Consider the following 15,424-nt stretch of genomic DNA (forward strand, 5'->3'; position numbering starts at 1 on the left):
GAGACAGTGAAAAGGGCAAATGCCAACTTGTGGAAAGAAGAAGGTGAGGAGAGAACCTCCATCACTATATGCAGACAGAACTGACACTCTAACTGAGCATCATTGATTCAAGCAGCATGACGGGATCGATCAGACACTCGGGGTTCGTATAAACACTAACTCAGAAAGAGGAAAGGGCCATGACATCAACAGAGATGTGAAGCCATGAGGGGTAGAGGAAAGAGGAGAGCTGCTGGAAGAAGAGGGTGTAGGCGTGAAAAGGATGATCTATTAATGACCTGACAACAGAGAGAAACATAGAGAAAGGAATGAAGAGAGAGAGTGTGTGATAAAGAGAGAGACAAGCTACAATTCTTTTAAATAGATTTCACAATTACCACGTCGCTTCTGGTTACCTAGGATATAATCACAGGAGACAGGTCGTTTTGCCACCCTCTGGTTGAGAATACAAATAAACACGCTCCTCTTGCTCATGCAAATATCTGGACATGTATATGCACAACACAAGACAACACCACACACACACACGCGCGCGCACACACACACACATGAACCTACACGTTTTCAACTTCATAGTATTTATGAATGTAGAATGCCCAGAATTTGTATTCTGTGTTACTCCTTTACACACACACACACACACACACACACACACACACACACACACACACACACACACACACACACACACACACACACACACGCTGACACATTTGTAAGGAAGCACACGTATCCACACAGGTGCATACACACGACAAACAAGGACACAGTGTGACATCACGCTGAGAGGCGGCGGTGGGCTGCTCAGCAGGCTGCCCAAGGCTTCTGCATTGTGTAATCATTTCATTGTGATTGTCCTCAAGGTGAAGTCAGACATGGCCTGACTCAAGAAAGGACAGTCAGTGCAGATGTAACTCCAAAGTTTTTGACTCATTAGAGTAAAGTTAAACAAAGATGGTAAATTAGTGGTGTCAGTGATGCAGTAATGCGTGGCAGCAACCAAAACTAACCAAGCAAATCCTGATGGTTATGAGGTAAGAAATGGGAGGGCAGCAATGGTCGAGGGAAGCTAGCAGTAAGAACAGGTGGTGAGAATGTTCCTCCACGACCTTTTGTTCTGGCCTCAGGGCATTTCCAGAGCAACACAGGAAGCAGGGAAGCCTGTCCACTGACCTACAGACATTTGAGGCTGAGGTGTACTGCAAACCAGGAAGTCAAAGTGTTCAGCTGAAACGGAATTTCATGTGGATTTTTAAATGAGAAATCCTTTTCCTGTATTTTTTTTTACAGTTTCCCTGAGCAACACAAAGGCAGTACAAGTATTGACCATGTGAGCACCTTGTGACACTTCAGAGTGACCATCACACACTGCCGATCCGAGAGCAGCAGATTAGTTCAATAACTTTCATAATACTGCTTTTTGAGTCAAAACAGGAATTAGTCTGCCTTCTCAATTTTCAAGTCAATTTCCTTCGTGTAGCTTTTCTACTTGATGCGGCTTTTACAATTTGTGCAGCATCCATTCTTCTCTCCCTGCTTGGATTAAAAAAAGCCTCCCTAAAATGATGATACTTTAGTTGTAGGCCTCAGCGAGGCACCATCCTGTTTGTCCACGGACCAGAACATGGGCTGGATTGAGTCCATGACCACAGCGGGCGTCCGAAGATCGTATGCTGCATCATCACGCCTCCATCAATTAATATGGCCACACATGCGATATCGTCCAGCGCGGTTCGCCCAATCCAACAACAGCTGGAGTCTGTAACTGTGTTAGGTGTCAGGTGCAAACTTTATTGTTCGGGTTCTTTATTGGTGCAATTCAAATTTAACCTGACATACCTCTCTGTCTACCACCGTATATCGCTTTCTGACCCACCAATCAGATCAACAGAATTGGGTCAGGCAATGTCCCTTGCAGAGTCGTGCGGCAGTGTGGAGGAGGAGAAAGAAGAAATTACACATCTTTCAAACAAAGAGTTTGTGGCCATTATTGCTCAGGATGTCTCCACCTCAGCAACTAAACTCTACCACCCATTAATTAGAGATGGCGATAGAAAACTGACAATGGATGTGCAGCTGTTTTGATGTCTTAGCCTGAAGCTAATTGCTAGAAAAGTTAAAAAACAAAACAGCTCTTTGCCTAGAGAAAAGTCTTAAGTGGTATTCTTTCAAATAAGAAATACTCTCCATTTCTGACACATGTGATGCTATGACAGCATCTACGCTAACTACTTCAGAAGTCACCATCATTTTTGTTTAAATGGACAGTTGTGCTGCCTTGTATCTCACCTGAATGACTTTTGCTTGGGATACAATGTGATGCAAGGCAACATTGATTCACGTGTCGTCTCATGTTCTTCTAAATCCAGCTACCTTGCTGAGTAAAATGAGGTTGCTCTGATTGACAATTACAAGGGAGCGTCTTCCAACAGAGAATATTGACTTACTCACTGGAAGTGCATTTAAAAAAAAACCAAAACACTCCTATCTTTCTATTCCTGTGCCTGGCTGTACGACCAATTACTAGTCAAGACAGTTGCTACACAATAAATGATTTACAGCATCAAAAATGCATTTTGTGAGGTCACAGTAGGGCTGGGTTTAAAAAATCGATTTAATCCATTTGAATCAATTTTCCTTTTAATGGTTTGATATCAATTCTTAAAATCCACTGATCGATTTCTAACTCGCAGAGAACAGCCTGTTTATCAACTCTGGCAGTCTCACGTGATCAGCGGTTGGTGCCAGTTTTAATGGAATGTGATCTCGTGAGAATTCACTACCAGTCAAGCAAACATGGCGGAAAGAAACACAACCCCGAAGGCACCCCCGGCGAGATTAAAGGCTGAAGCTTGGGTGCACTTTGGTTTTAAGGATGGAGAAAAAGACGACTTAAGGGGAAAAATAGCAATATGCAGACTATGCAACGGGATGGTAAAGTACTGTGGGAATACGACAAATCTCCGCAACCACTTTCAAGACATCACCCAGCAGAAACCCAGTCGACACGGCTCAAACATCGCAGCCTGGAGCAGGTATTGGCCCCTAAATTACCGGCAAACTCACAACGCACACAGAAGATAACCGAGGCTGTCGCAGTTTTTATGTGCAAAGACATTTGACCTTACAGCATCGTGGAAAACGACGGTTTACAAGGTCTCATAAAAACTTTGGAGCCACGCTACAGTTTGCCGACTTGCAAACACCTACAGGAAGTGAAGTGACAATACCAAACATGTACGCAAGCTTAAAACAACGCATCGAAACTTTGCTTCAGTCAGCAGAGAATGTGGCATTGAATTGTAATTGTTGGACGTGTCCTGTCTATGTGTGTTATCTTTGTAGATACTTTATTTACATTGTCTATCTTGTAATTTATTTTAATTCAATTTATATTCATTCATTTTTTTGTGTTGTCAGTCACTTGGTCGTGTTTAAATAAAAATTCGATGTAGAATCGAATTGAATCAAATCGGACCTTGGAAAATCGAATCGAATCGATTTGGAAAATCAGAATCAATACCCAGCCCTAGGTCACAGTGACCCTTGAACAGTAAATCCTAATCAATTCCTCTTTGAGACTGAGTGGAAATGTACAAAGATTTTAAGAAGTTCTGTTTGAAGTGTTCCTGACACAACACATTGGCGGAACAGATGCAACATCACATGGATTTTCAGACAATCCTAAAAAAAAATCTTTCCTCCAGCCACAGAGGCATAAAAGCTCTTTGAATGGGAGGAAACATTGGGTAGGATGACAAAGGAGGCGTCCCTTCTCCAATATGGAGACAAAAGCAACAGATATAAAACAGCTCGATTGAGAAACACGACAATGACAGTGTGAGGTAAACAGATTGCAACATCTAAGTAGCAAAGCAACAAAAAGCAACAGAGCTTTGTCAGCCAAAGCTGCGAGCAAGGTTTTGTCTTTTTATTGCAAATTAAACTCAATGACAGTTGGCTCTTTAGTGGTTTTGCCATATGTTTGTGCACGAGTAGAGGGTCATCAGCAGCTTCCTCCTCTCAAGAATCAATATAAACACACACATAAAAACAACTTGAAATACTGCAGGTGCACCTGTGTGGCCTATTTTACAGCTTTGTGTGAATTCCTCCAGTCCCCATTAGATTCTTTGATTAATTCTGCAGAGAAAGGTGTTGACCTGGTGTAACGACATGTGTGCACCTGCTACATGCATGCACACATAGTACGTGTGCATGAATATGGGTGTGTATTCCCTGCAGATGCATCTTGTTTGAAACAGTGTTGAGAGGGAGCGCCAGGAGGAAGTAGAGGCCGGCTTGCTGGCCCCACCAGTTCAGCAGAAAAGAAAAAAAAAATCAATATCCAGGAGGAAATAAAGGAAAGAACCAACTGGAGAGCAGAAGGGCATCCAGCAGCGTGTTTTTATCATGGTTGATCATGCCTGCAACATCAAGTATTGATGTCATTCAGTTGCTCAAAAGTGTGTGTTACTCCAGCACAGAGAATGTTTCTATGACTTCTTCCTTTAAGACCTAATGTAACCATAACTATGACAACTTCTTACACAGAAAAATCAGTTTCACAACATCTCATCTTACATGTTTTCGAAATGAGAATCTTTTAATTAAGTGAGGAAAGAGCATCTCAGCGTGTGCTCAGCGTCAGCATTGTTTGTGCTGTTTGATCTGCTTTGTCGTGTAAGGAGTTGAACACCAGTGTGACGTCTCTGTTAGCTGCTGTGTTGGAAATATCGGACTGTTAACAGCATTTGGCTGCGTTACTGTCGAATCCGCCGTCACAGACACATGAGAAGCATTGTGACGACCCTCTGCGTGATGCGTGTGATGCAGGCCTTTTGGTAGACAACCATGCTTAAAGGAGGACACAGCGAATTATTTAGATTAAAGTGAATTTTAACGCGTTAAGGTTTGCAGATTTGTGGCCATTCTCTCCTTGAAGTTAATTTTTGTGACCCATAATGTCACTACGCAAACGGATTTATGTCAGCCACAATATAAGGAATAGAAACACAAAAACTCATTTGTATTCACTGACACGACACATCTGCCTTTGAATGAGCCCTAAAAAGTCGGAACTCTCAAAATGCCTTTGAAGGAGTCTCAGACTGTGTGACAAGCACACTTGCTTTTTCTAAATGTCATTATTAAAACGTTTACAACTCAAATTGGCGATCATCCTGTGAAGATGAAGACTACTGTGTCAAAGGGAGCTGACTTTTGTGTTTATTTCCTTCAATCTGTGGACATGGATGACCCATAATTTCCTTTTATTAAACTCTGACAGAACTGAAGTTCTTGTGCCGGGTCCAAAACATCTTAGAGACGCCCTATCTAATGAGATAGGTCCCCTGGATGGCATCACCCTGGCCCCCAGCTCTACTGTAAGGAGCCTTGGGGTTCTCTTTGATCAGGATCTGTCCTTTAACTCCCACATTAATCAAATCTCTAGGACTGCTTTCTTTCATCTCTGTAACATCGCTAAGATCAGACACATCCTGCCTCAAAACGATGCAGAAAAACTAGTCCATGCTTTTGTCACTTCCAAGCTGGATGACTACCCTCCAATCAGGCTGCTCCAATAAGTCCCTAAAGACTCTCCAGCTGGTCTAAAATGCTGCCACCTGTATGTTGACTGGAACTGGTAGAAGAGACCATGTCTCTCCTGTACTGGCTTCTCTGCATTGGCTCCCTGACAAATTCAGAATAGAATTTAAAATTCTCCTTCTAAAGTCCTCAACAGTCAGGCACTTTCATATTTGACAGAGCTCATAGTCCCCTATTATCCAGCTAGAACCCTTCGCTCCCAGGTTGCAGGGTTACTGGTTCCTAGAGTTTCTAAAAGTAGAATGGGAGCCAGAGCCTTCAGCTATGAAGCTCCCCTCCTGTGGAACTGTTTCCCAGTTTCGATCCGGGATGCAGACACCCTCTCTACCTTTAAGAGCAGACTTAAGACCTTCCTTTTTGATCAGGCTTATAGTTGGGCTGCTGAGGCTGGCCCTTAGGTATGCTGCTATAGGCTCAGACTGCCTGGGGATCTCCCATGGTGCACTAGGCTTCTCTCTCCTCCTCTCTTTCCTCTCTGTCCTCCTATATGTTATACATAAATCATACTCATATGTGTTACTAACTTGTCTTCTTCTCCGGAGCCTTCAGTCTCCTCACATCCCAGATCCTGGGTGCTGCTGGAGGAGGCTGCAGACCTGAATAGGCTCAAGCTTCCACCTGTAGCACCACCTGCTCACGTCCCCGTCTGTCCATCAGTCTCTCCCCCTTTCTCTCTCTCTTTATCTCTGTCCCTCCCTTTCCTTCTGTATATCTGTCTTCCTCCATTATCTGTCTTTGTCTCTGCCCCGCTCTCCTGCTCTCTTTCCCCCCAACCGGTCAAAGCAGAAGGCCGTCCCCAGTGAGCCTGGATCTGCTCGACGTTCCTGCCTGTTAAAAGGAAGGTTTTCATCTCCACTGTTGCAGGATGTGCTTTCTGATGGAGAATTGTTGGGTGTACATTCATTGAAGGAGTGTGGTACTGGACCTGCTCTACCTGTAAAGGGTCATGAGATAACTTTTGTTGTGAATTGGTGCTATACAAATAAAACTGACTTGACTTGACTTGAAATAATTCTGTTTTTATCCATCCCTTGCTGTTTGTCTGGAATCACACCACTTGAACATGAGGGGGTGCCCAATCATGCCGTTCGCTTTCCAGTGCCACCAAAACTCCTGCTGAAGGCTAACTTTTCTTCTTCCATTATGATCTATTCATAAAACCATTAATATGCCATCAAAGCTGTGACACACTGACAGAAGAAATTAGGAATGATTTGATTTTTGGATGTTAAATTAGTCTTTAAAAAGAACAGTTCTATTCATAACTTAAGGCTCAAAAACACTGGGCGTGATGTGTTCTGGCTTTTCTAACAGATGTGAAGCTGCTACACTGACCACCAGAGTCAGCAGGAACCCTTATCTAGTGGTATTTAAACATAATGATGATTACAAATGCTGTCTCATTGTATTAGAATCAATACAGCTGTGTAATGTTCTTTCTTGTTTTCTATCATCACATATTTAAATGGATAAATCACAACGATGTGGTCCAGTTAAAACCATCAATACAGAGCATCAGAGCAGCTGATAAGTCTGAAAAATTGTCAACAGCAGGAGAACAGCAGGTGTATTTGGCTTCAAATCCCCTGAAAGACAAGCACATGTAGCTCAGACCGAGCTGGTGTCGCGCGAGAAGCAGATAAAGTGACACCCCCCCGCCCCCAACACCGTGGAGGAATGCAGTCTGTCTGTATGTGGGGCGTGAGCGCCCGCCTGCGCACACAGACACAGACACAGACACACACGCGCACACAGACACAAACACACGTGAATCTCTGTCACTCAAGCAAAGCAAATTAAAGACATGAATGGTTGGTTCTTTCACGAGACCCTATAATGACTAATCTGAAAACAGACATATTGAAGGTGTCCACAGGTTCACTTGAGGGCACAAAACATCCCGGAGTGATTTATTTGTTTTCTCTCTTGTTCCAGATTACAAATCTAATACGCCGGAGTCGGCGGGGGGTGGATGTCGAAATGACATGGGTAAACTTACTTCATTTCATCAGCAGGCATTTGATTCATAGATACAGATGTTTCAATGCAGGAATACTTGAAAGTAACTTTGGACTTAAATATCGTGAAGTTATGGACAAGACGAGTCGTGTGCCACATTCCAGAGGAGGATGAGGGATATGTTAGCGAAGACTTTTTTGTTTGTGCAACTCAAAGATGCGAAACAGAGGATAAATACACACGAGATAGTGAGAGAAAAAGCAACTCAAATAAGAATCTCTCAACCCAAGAAGTGTTGGTTTGATGCATGTGCTGCATGCTGCAGCCAGCCAGTGTCCAAAGTCAGCAACAGCCTTCCTGGCACTGACAGAGATGTGATAAGGCCTCTTTTGTCGAAGTGAGAAATAAAGTCATGTCGGTATCTTAAACAGTTCAAGTCTCTACATCCTCTCATCAGCTGCAGCTCAACAGGTAAACATTGTCTAGGGATAATACAGGAACACAAAGAGGGGATTGAAGTCTAAAATGATTTTAAATTTGGAAGAACTCTACTTCATTTGACTAATTCAGACTCCAGAGGCCTCTTCATAGCGTTTGATAAACATTTGAAAACACGACTTTGAGGAAGAAGGACAATGATTTAGTCATCCATCATTAAAATTGAAAGAGAAGCAAGGACCGTGTTTTAAGTCTCATTTCCTATATAATGTTCATACGGGCACTTGACTGCTGTTTTGAGTCAGAAATTAAAAAAGAAGTTCTACCTATCTAAATCAACATTATTACAAACAAAAAACAAAAAACACATCAGTTCTGGTGAAAGCAACGTTTCAAAGAAAGCAGTTTGTTGTAAGATAAATCTTATTGGATGATTCAAACTGCCATTTGTCATCCTGTGCTGCTGCCGTGTTCAAGAAACTCGGTGGCTGAGAAAAAAAAAAACGAGCTCCAAGTTGAGAAAGATGAATTTGGACAGTGTCAAACTCTGAAATGAATGATCACAAACTTGGGAATAATTTCAGAGCTCTGACTTCTATCACTTGACATCGCTGACACCATCAACCACGGTAGCAAAAAACTTGTGATGACATTTTATCACACAACTGGATCTGTAATTATTGCAATATGTAAAAAATACCACTATGCGTGTCTGTAATTATTGCAATATGTAGAACTAGCACCTATTAGTTAGCATTCAATTCTGGAAACTGGAAAACTGCTGCTACTGTAGTGTTTACTCACTACACTTTCCTTAGAAAACATGCAAATGTGAAAGAGACTGAGTTTTATCTCCGAACTGACCTGAAGTGCAATCCTGTGTTTACTAGCAATCAAGCAGTCAAGAAAAGGAATGAAAGACAAAATTACTGGCAAAAAAATTACTGACGTGATGTGGGAAAAAGTAGTGGTCTCGACAAAGCAGAAGACAGCTGGTGTTCAAATGTAGATGAATGGCTACAAAGACAAGAAGAAAAAAAAAAAGCTGCTGAAAAAAATAAAGATCAACCCAAAAACAGAGGGCATGCGGCTCCTGACAGATTACGCTTTCATTTCAATTGACAACTAAATAGAAGTTAACACTTGCATGCCAGAGGATAAATGCCACACTACATTCCCTGTCCCACTGACATGAAAACAGAGGTTTGTTTTTCATGTCGTGTCATGTCTCGCCTGCGGACAAAGGAACACAATAGTGAGAGTTATGAGGAGGTGGATACGGAGACGGCTTGTTTGATTTTCTCTGTTGAATTAAACATAAGCCACAGTCTCTCAGACCAGACGTTTGAGAAAGACAAATGTGCTGAATAGCCATAGTAATTACTGGCACGTCATCGTCAGAGTGTCTGCAGCAATGCTCTGTGCTCTCGGTGGGAAAACACACTAACATTTTCACAGGGGAATGATGGAGAAAAGCCTACACGGCGCACACCGGGTTGGTGTTTTTAATTCACGCAAGACGAGGACAAGCATGCTGGTGCTTCGGTCAACGTGACAGAGAGATAAGACAGGAACAACACACCTGAGCTGAATACAAATTGAGAGGAAATAGAGATTAAAAATAGAAAATTGTGGTTTTGGACTGAGTGAGCATGATAGCACAGACCTGACTGAACATGTGAAATTGGTTTAATATGCTAGCACTAACAGAGCCAGTGGCACATGAAGCATCCAGCGATAAAATACATCACCAGAATGTAACCTGACACATCCATCCTGACCTGAATACGTTAGTGGCTCCGTGCTCCGAGTTCACCAAGTTAAACTGGAGTTGCTTGAAAACCCCTTCGGTGACAAAATGAATCGAAATCCCTAAGTGAAAGCATCCAAGTACAATTCACTGCAGAAGGAAAAGATAATCTAGAAATACAGCCTGAGAATATGAACGTGAATTTGAGTAAGTTTGATGTTTTTTAATTAATGAGCATGACGGTGCACTTTAAAATGTCTAGGATCGAACCTGCGTGATAAGAAGAGGGACAAAAACATTCGACTTCCAATATTTTCTCAGCAGCTGTTTTCTTACTGAGGTGAATGAGAGTTATCAGTTATGATTAGATATTATTGATTGCAAGAAAGTCCTCACCAAGAACATGAGTTCATGTTAGTGCTCATTAAGAGACGAAAGAGAGAGGCTGTGGATGTCCACTTTATAATCATTAAGGATATTGATTGCCGTTGATAGTGCCCCCAAGAGGATAAAATGACAAAAATTATTAAAAGAATTAAAAGCATCTCACCATCCCATCAATCAGAGAAAGTTCCTAGTTTTTTTCATACACTCGTATAAATAAACTCTTGGGACAGCGGTTGTCAAAAAATGATGAGGGTGAAAGGAATTTGAAATATTTTCAAAGATTTACTTAATGTGATATTTTACATTTTTAGTATGAGCACCGAGGTGTTTTGAGTTCACAAAGACATCTCTTTTGAAACTGCATCATTTTTTTGTGACTCCAGAATGCAGAAAGAGGCAGCCACATACATTTAGCTGGAAGCTAGTAGTGCCCCGTAGACACAAACTATTAACCACAGGAAAAAAAGAAAAAAAAAAACGCTCAAAAAAGTCAGCTTGTACACTCAAACTCATCGTCCGACGTAATTCAAGTTGTCTTTATGCAGCCATATGTTCAGTAATGATCTGAGCTAAAAACAACTTCATGCTTGTTCACACTAAGGTTGATCTGAACTGCTGTTGCCGTTGCGGAGGCATTATGAGAGTCATTTAGAAGCAGAGAACAGCAAATCTGTCTGAAGTAAAGGAGGAAAAGAAAACGTCAAAATGGCAAAAAAGCATATTCGTAAAGAGGCCTGCCATAAAAACTGAAAAGTGAATCGAGGCGAAGAATACAACTCCGTATGTCGGCTGCACTAGTTAACCCTAAAGGCCAATGAAGTGGGTGAGAAACTGAGCCTAATTTATTTCCAAAGTAAAAATACACACACAATATACTTTTACAGCTGGCTCCAGGTTGCAGGGGCCGCTACTGATTTATACATGAGGCAGATGTGGAGAGGTCTGTGTGTTAGTGTGTGTGTGTGTGATTACATCCATGAGTGGGCAGCAGTGGGATAGACAAGGGTGTGAGAAGGTGTGGGACTGTGTGCATACAAAGGCGTGTGTATTAATTGGTGGATAGTTTGACACTTGGCCTGGCAGGAGCAATGAAACTGCCATTAAAATCCTGCATTTAAATCCTACAGCCCTGCCGCTCCATAAACTTGCCATTACTAATTAAGGTGTAGTTTTCCTCTCTTCTTTCTCTTCCTCTCAATCACAACGTTTAACGGCCAACACTTATTCTTGCACCTGGCTAGCAAGCATTTCCCATTAGGCCGGTGAATGGCCCTGTGTTTCTGCTGCTAGCTAAATCTTCATTCAAAAAAACACTCCGGCGTTTTCCCTCTAACGCTACAGATTTGATCTGATGTTTATCTTCACTGTAACTCTAGATGCTGTGGTGGAACTGGCAGGGGGGGGGGGGTCACAAAATGCATTTTCGTGTTTAGCTGAATAATTTGAATCACGTTTTTCTGTGTCTTCATTGGTGTATGCATTGATTGTCATTGATTCTACCATCTAAGCTGCTCTGCTGGGAGGTTTCAGATCTCAGCAGCCCGAGCTTTTATTGCCTTTGCAGGCTTTCATAGCAATAAAAACGTGAAGAAATTAGGAGTGTTGGTGAAATCAGTTGTCGTTATCGCTGGTTTCCTGAACCAGAGATTGCCCCTCAGATCATGCCTGGAGGTCATGCATGTCATGGCGAGGCGGCATTCACCCCTTAGAGACATGTCAGCCTCTCTCAGTCACGGGCAGGCAGAAACTCCGCTGAATATTCTTTACATTCTATTACAGGATGCAGCTCCTTCCCTCTGCGCTTGCGTATACGAGCAGTATTGGCAGCCTGCTCAGTGCATGTAGCTGTGATCAACGCTGATGCTGACGACAGCTGATATCATGATGGCCACAGCTGATTCCACGTCATTTCTGCTGGACTGATACAGACTGAGAGTTGCTGGGTGAAAATGTTATTTGTCAGTTGTCTCACATTCAATCTTTGTGACGAGGCTTGTCGTAGCTGACAGCTACCTGAGCTACCTGAGCTGGTAATGTAGCAGCTATTGTTTTATAGTTTCAATCAGTCACCTTTCATCGTATCTGTATCTATATTTTCTTGTTATCATCTTATCTTGTTGTTCATTTATCTTCATCAATAAAATCCAATCTTATATAGCCAAGATCATCTCAGGGCACGATTCATTTAGAGCAGATGTTTTCTCCATTATTGTTTATTGTGTAATGAGTCCTAAAACCCAGAAATAAATGAGCTCTCCCAAACATGCAGTTCTGTTGTCTCTAAGTTAGCCGTTGTTTTAGTGGAATGCTTGAAAAAAAAGGTTTGTAGATACTATTAGCTTTGCACATTATAGAATTTTTGTTCGACTGCAAGAAAATATTCAGCACTTGTTGAAGTTAAAACTTTAAATTCCTTAGAAAGGCTGGCAAGTGACAACTAACTGATAGGCGTTGTCATGGATATTACACCGTCACGCCAAAAACAGAGGAAGATTGCTGTTAGCTGGGAGTTTCTGTGGCGATGAAGCCATGTGTCTCATGAATATTTTCCATGGTATGATGTTAGCGTTCTAATTCTAACAAAACATTTATGTTTCAAAAATCATAACTGTGGGATCCATTTGATTAGTTTGCGAAACAATAAATACAAATCTCGTAAACATTACTTTCCCAAAGCACCAACTATTGACAATGATCCAACTCCAAAGTTAAATCCCATTAGGTTTTGGAAAAGGGAACCTATGGTGACGCTAACTTGGACTACAAAAAAATACATCATCTCTGCAGTACTTTTTAGTCGACTATAAATAGCAGCTGATGGCTACTCAGGCTAATGTAGATTAAAATATGAAAAGTAAAAGAGAGAAGACTGAATTCTGCTTGACCCTTCAAAATGTGCAGACGAGACGGGCCTGGTTTAGACAGTCGTTTCAGTCGTGTGTCATGACATGACATTTCCAGGCCAGACGCAGTGTAATGGAGAGGTTCACTCAGAGTGCAGCTTAGGTTAGGTAATGTGACTACTCATCCCGACAGCTCAACAATCTCCTCATTCATTGGGCTGCTGCTCATTCTGTGCATACAAATACATTTGTTGCCATGCCCTGAGGGGAGGCGTAGTGTATTCCTAACTTGCTTCTTCCTGTCTCTAATGTTGCTTACATTCTTCCTTCCTGCAGCCGCTTTCCCTAATTCATTCACACAATGGGACCAACGCAGATAGAGCTTGGCTTCTTATCTTGCTAAATGGTGAGACTGCGCCTGTGTACTATCAGATATTTACTCCCTCTTGTTTCTTTATAACCAGCGCCGCAAAACAAATGCATTCCCCCAGGAACAGCACACCTTTGACCATGCAATCACAGCTTGGCACGGAGCACGGAGGAAAGAGGTTTGAATCCCTGCTATCTGCTCTTTAACAAATGAGTGCCTGGCTTCCTGCAGATTTATGTGAGCCCTGGGCTTACGCTGTTGTGGGCCGGTCACAGTAAATTTGCTATTTTTGTCAAGGTGTGAAATTTATTTCAGTGTTCCGTCTTACACGGGGGTCGAAGTAAGACAGTGTAACGTTCACACATCCCTGATTTACTGCACGACTTTTTTTTTACGCTTCATTTACCCCTAAAAATCACTTTGATGGCTTCTAAGGTGGTTGGGTTTTGGTGGGGGGGGGGGGGTTGACGCATACTAGTTCTATTTTGTTACTTTTACTCCATTTCATAGCTTATATTAAAAACACAAAAAAATAGCCGCATGTGTACATTACGAAAGGAGCAGCTCATGATGAATGGTGGAGAGCTCAGTCTGGTTTCATCCTTGACGTCGTGCATCTGAGCTACATGCCAACCTCCAAAAGTTGGCATTTAGCTCCTGAATATAAATTGGAGCATTCCACAGCTGAATAAAGCTCATTATTTCCCTCAGGAGTTGGTTTAGACCAATATTGGATCTGCATACACCAAGTCGCCAGAAACACAACTTGAAATGCTAATGTTGCTCCATGTTTGCTGGACAAGTAAACAAGGAGTTGTTTGCCAACACAATCACCATATCAACAAGACATGGATACCAAAACCTAGTTGATTAAAATGGACCTGCGGCTAAGTGACGAAAAACTGAATTACTGATAACCTGCAAAGTGATTGCATCTGTTTTGAGAAAAAGAAATAAAAAAAAAAGACTTTCTGTTTACTTCCGTGAGATATTCTTTATCTTTCCTCATTGTAATTTCATAAACATGGTGTCTAATATGCAGGTCTGATTAAGCCATTTCTTCACATCTGTCATATCTTGGTGTGAAAGGAGGAGTCAGTTCTGTCTGTCGCTCGCACACACACGCGCGCGCACACACACACACACACAAGCATTTCCATTTACAAGTAAAAACATCTTTCGCAACATCCAGCAAGAATGTATCACAATTAGGTGGGAAAATGTACATCTATGTTGCTGTGCACGCTCACAGCTGATAGCAAGACTGAGTAACCTGAAGAACCATTTCTCTCCTTGCATTCCTCTGATACTGATGCTTGGTCAGTGGCAGGGCAGGAGTCACAGTAGCCACGTTTACATGCAGACTTTTTCTTCATTCCGATTGAAATTATTCCAATCGAAGAGTCTGGGTCAACTGTTTACATGTGACGTGATCTATTCCGATCTGGTGTTTACATGTGCCACTTCATTTAATCGGATCCGCCGTTTTACTGTACGGCTGTATGTCACGTGCAGAGCGATGTAAACGTCACGTGACTGATCAATGATGGAGGTCCATCGTGTGATCAGCACAGTCGTTGCGATTGTGTTGCCACATTTATTCAAGCAAAAGCTTGATACGAAGGCGCTTCTACTGGAAGCGAGGAAGAGGAGACGGCGTACAGAAGAGGGCCTTTTTGTTGTTATTTCGTGGTGTTTGCCCGTGCTGCCCTTTCCCCCTCCGAAGACCAGAAAGCTGCAGATGAAGGTCCACAGCAAAGACCGGTGGGAACGCGTTGTACTTTTGGAATTTTCCGACCTTGAATGGAAACAAAACTTTCGGATGAAGCGCTCTTCATTCACCAAATTGTGTGGACTGGTTGATGGATTTATGGCTCCGGATGAAGTCACCGTCAGAGCACCCATTCCGTGTATTATGCGTGTTGCAATTGTTTTGTATAGACTTGGTAGCAGTGCAGAGTACCGCCTCGTTTCCAACCAATTCGGCATTCACAAAAGCGTTAAGAGAACTCTCCCCATCACACGACTCCTCCTCAAAACCCACATCCACTCCGTGGTTAGCGACGT

At 42.3% G+C, this 15,424-nt stretch overlaps 1 protein-coding gene across 1 annotated transcript in view; it reads right to left on the bottom strand.

Annotated features, from left to right (window-relative positions):
• The window catches only part of b4galnt4a (beta-1,4-N-acetyl-galactosaminyl transferase 4a), a 170,640-nt gene that overhangs the window by 12,162 nt on the left and 143,054 nt on the right, over positions 1 to 15,424 (bottom strand). The gene's annotated exons all lie outside the window — the stretch shown is intronic.

This window comes from Aulostomus chinensis, chromosome 7 (assembly GCF_037954235.1).
Source record: "Aulostomus chinensis isolate RoL2024-O1b breed Wild chromosome 7, RoL_Achi_v1.0, whole genome shotgun sequence".
Lineage (NCBI taxonomy): Eukaryota > Metazoa > Chordata > Actinopteri > Syngnathiformes > Aulostomidae > Aulostomus > Aulostomus chinensis.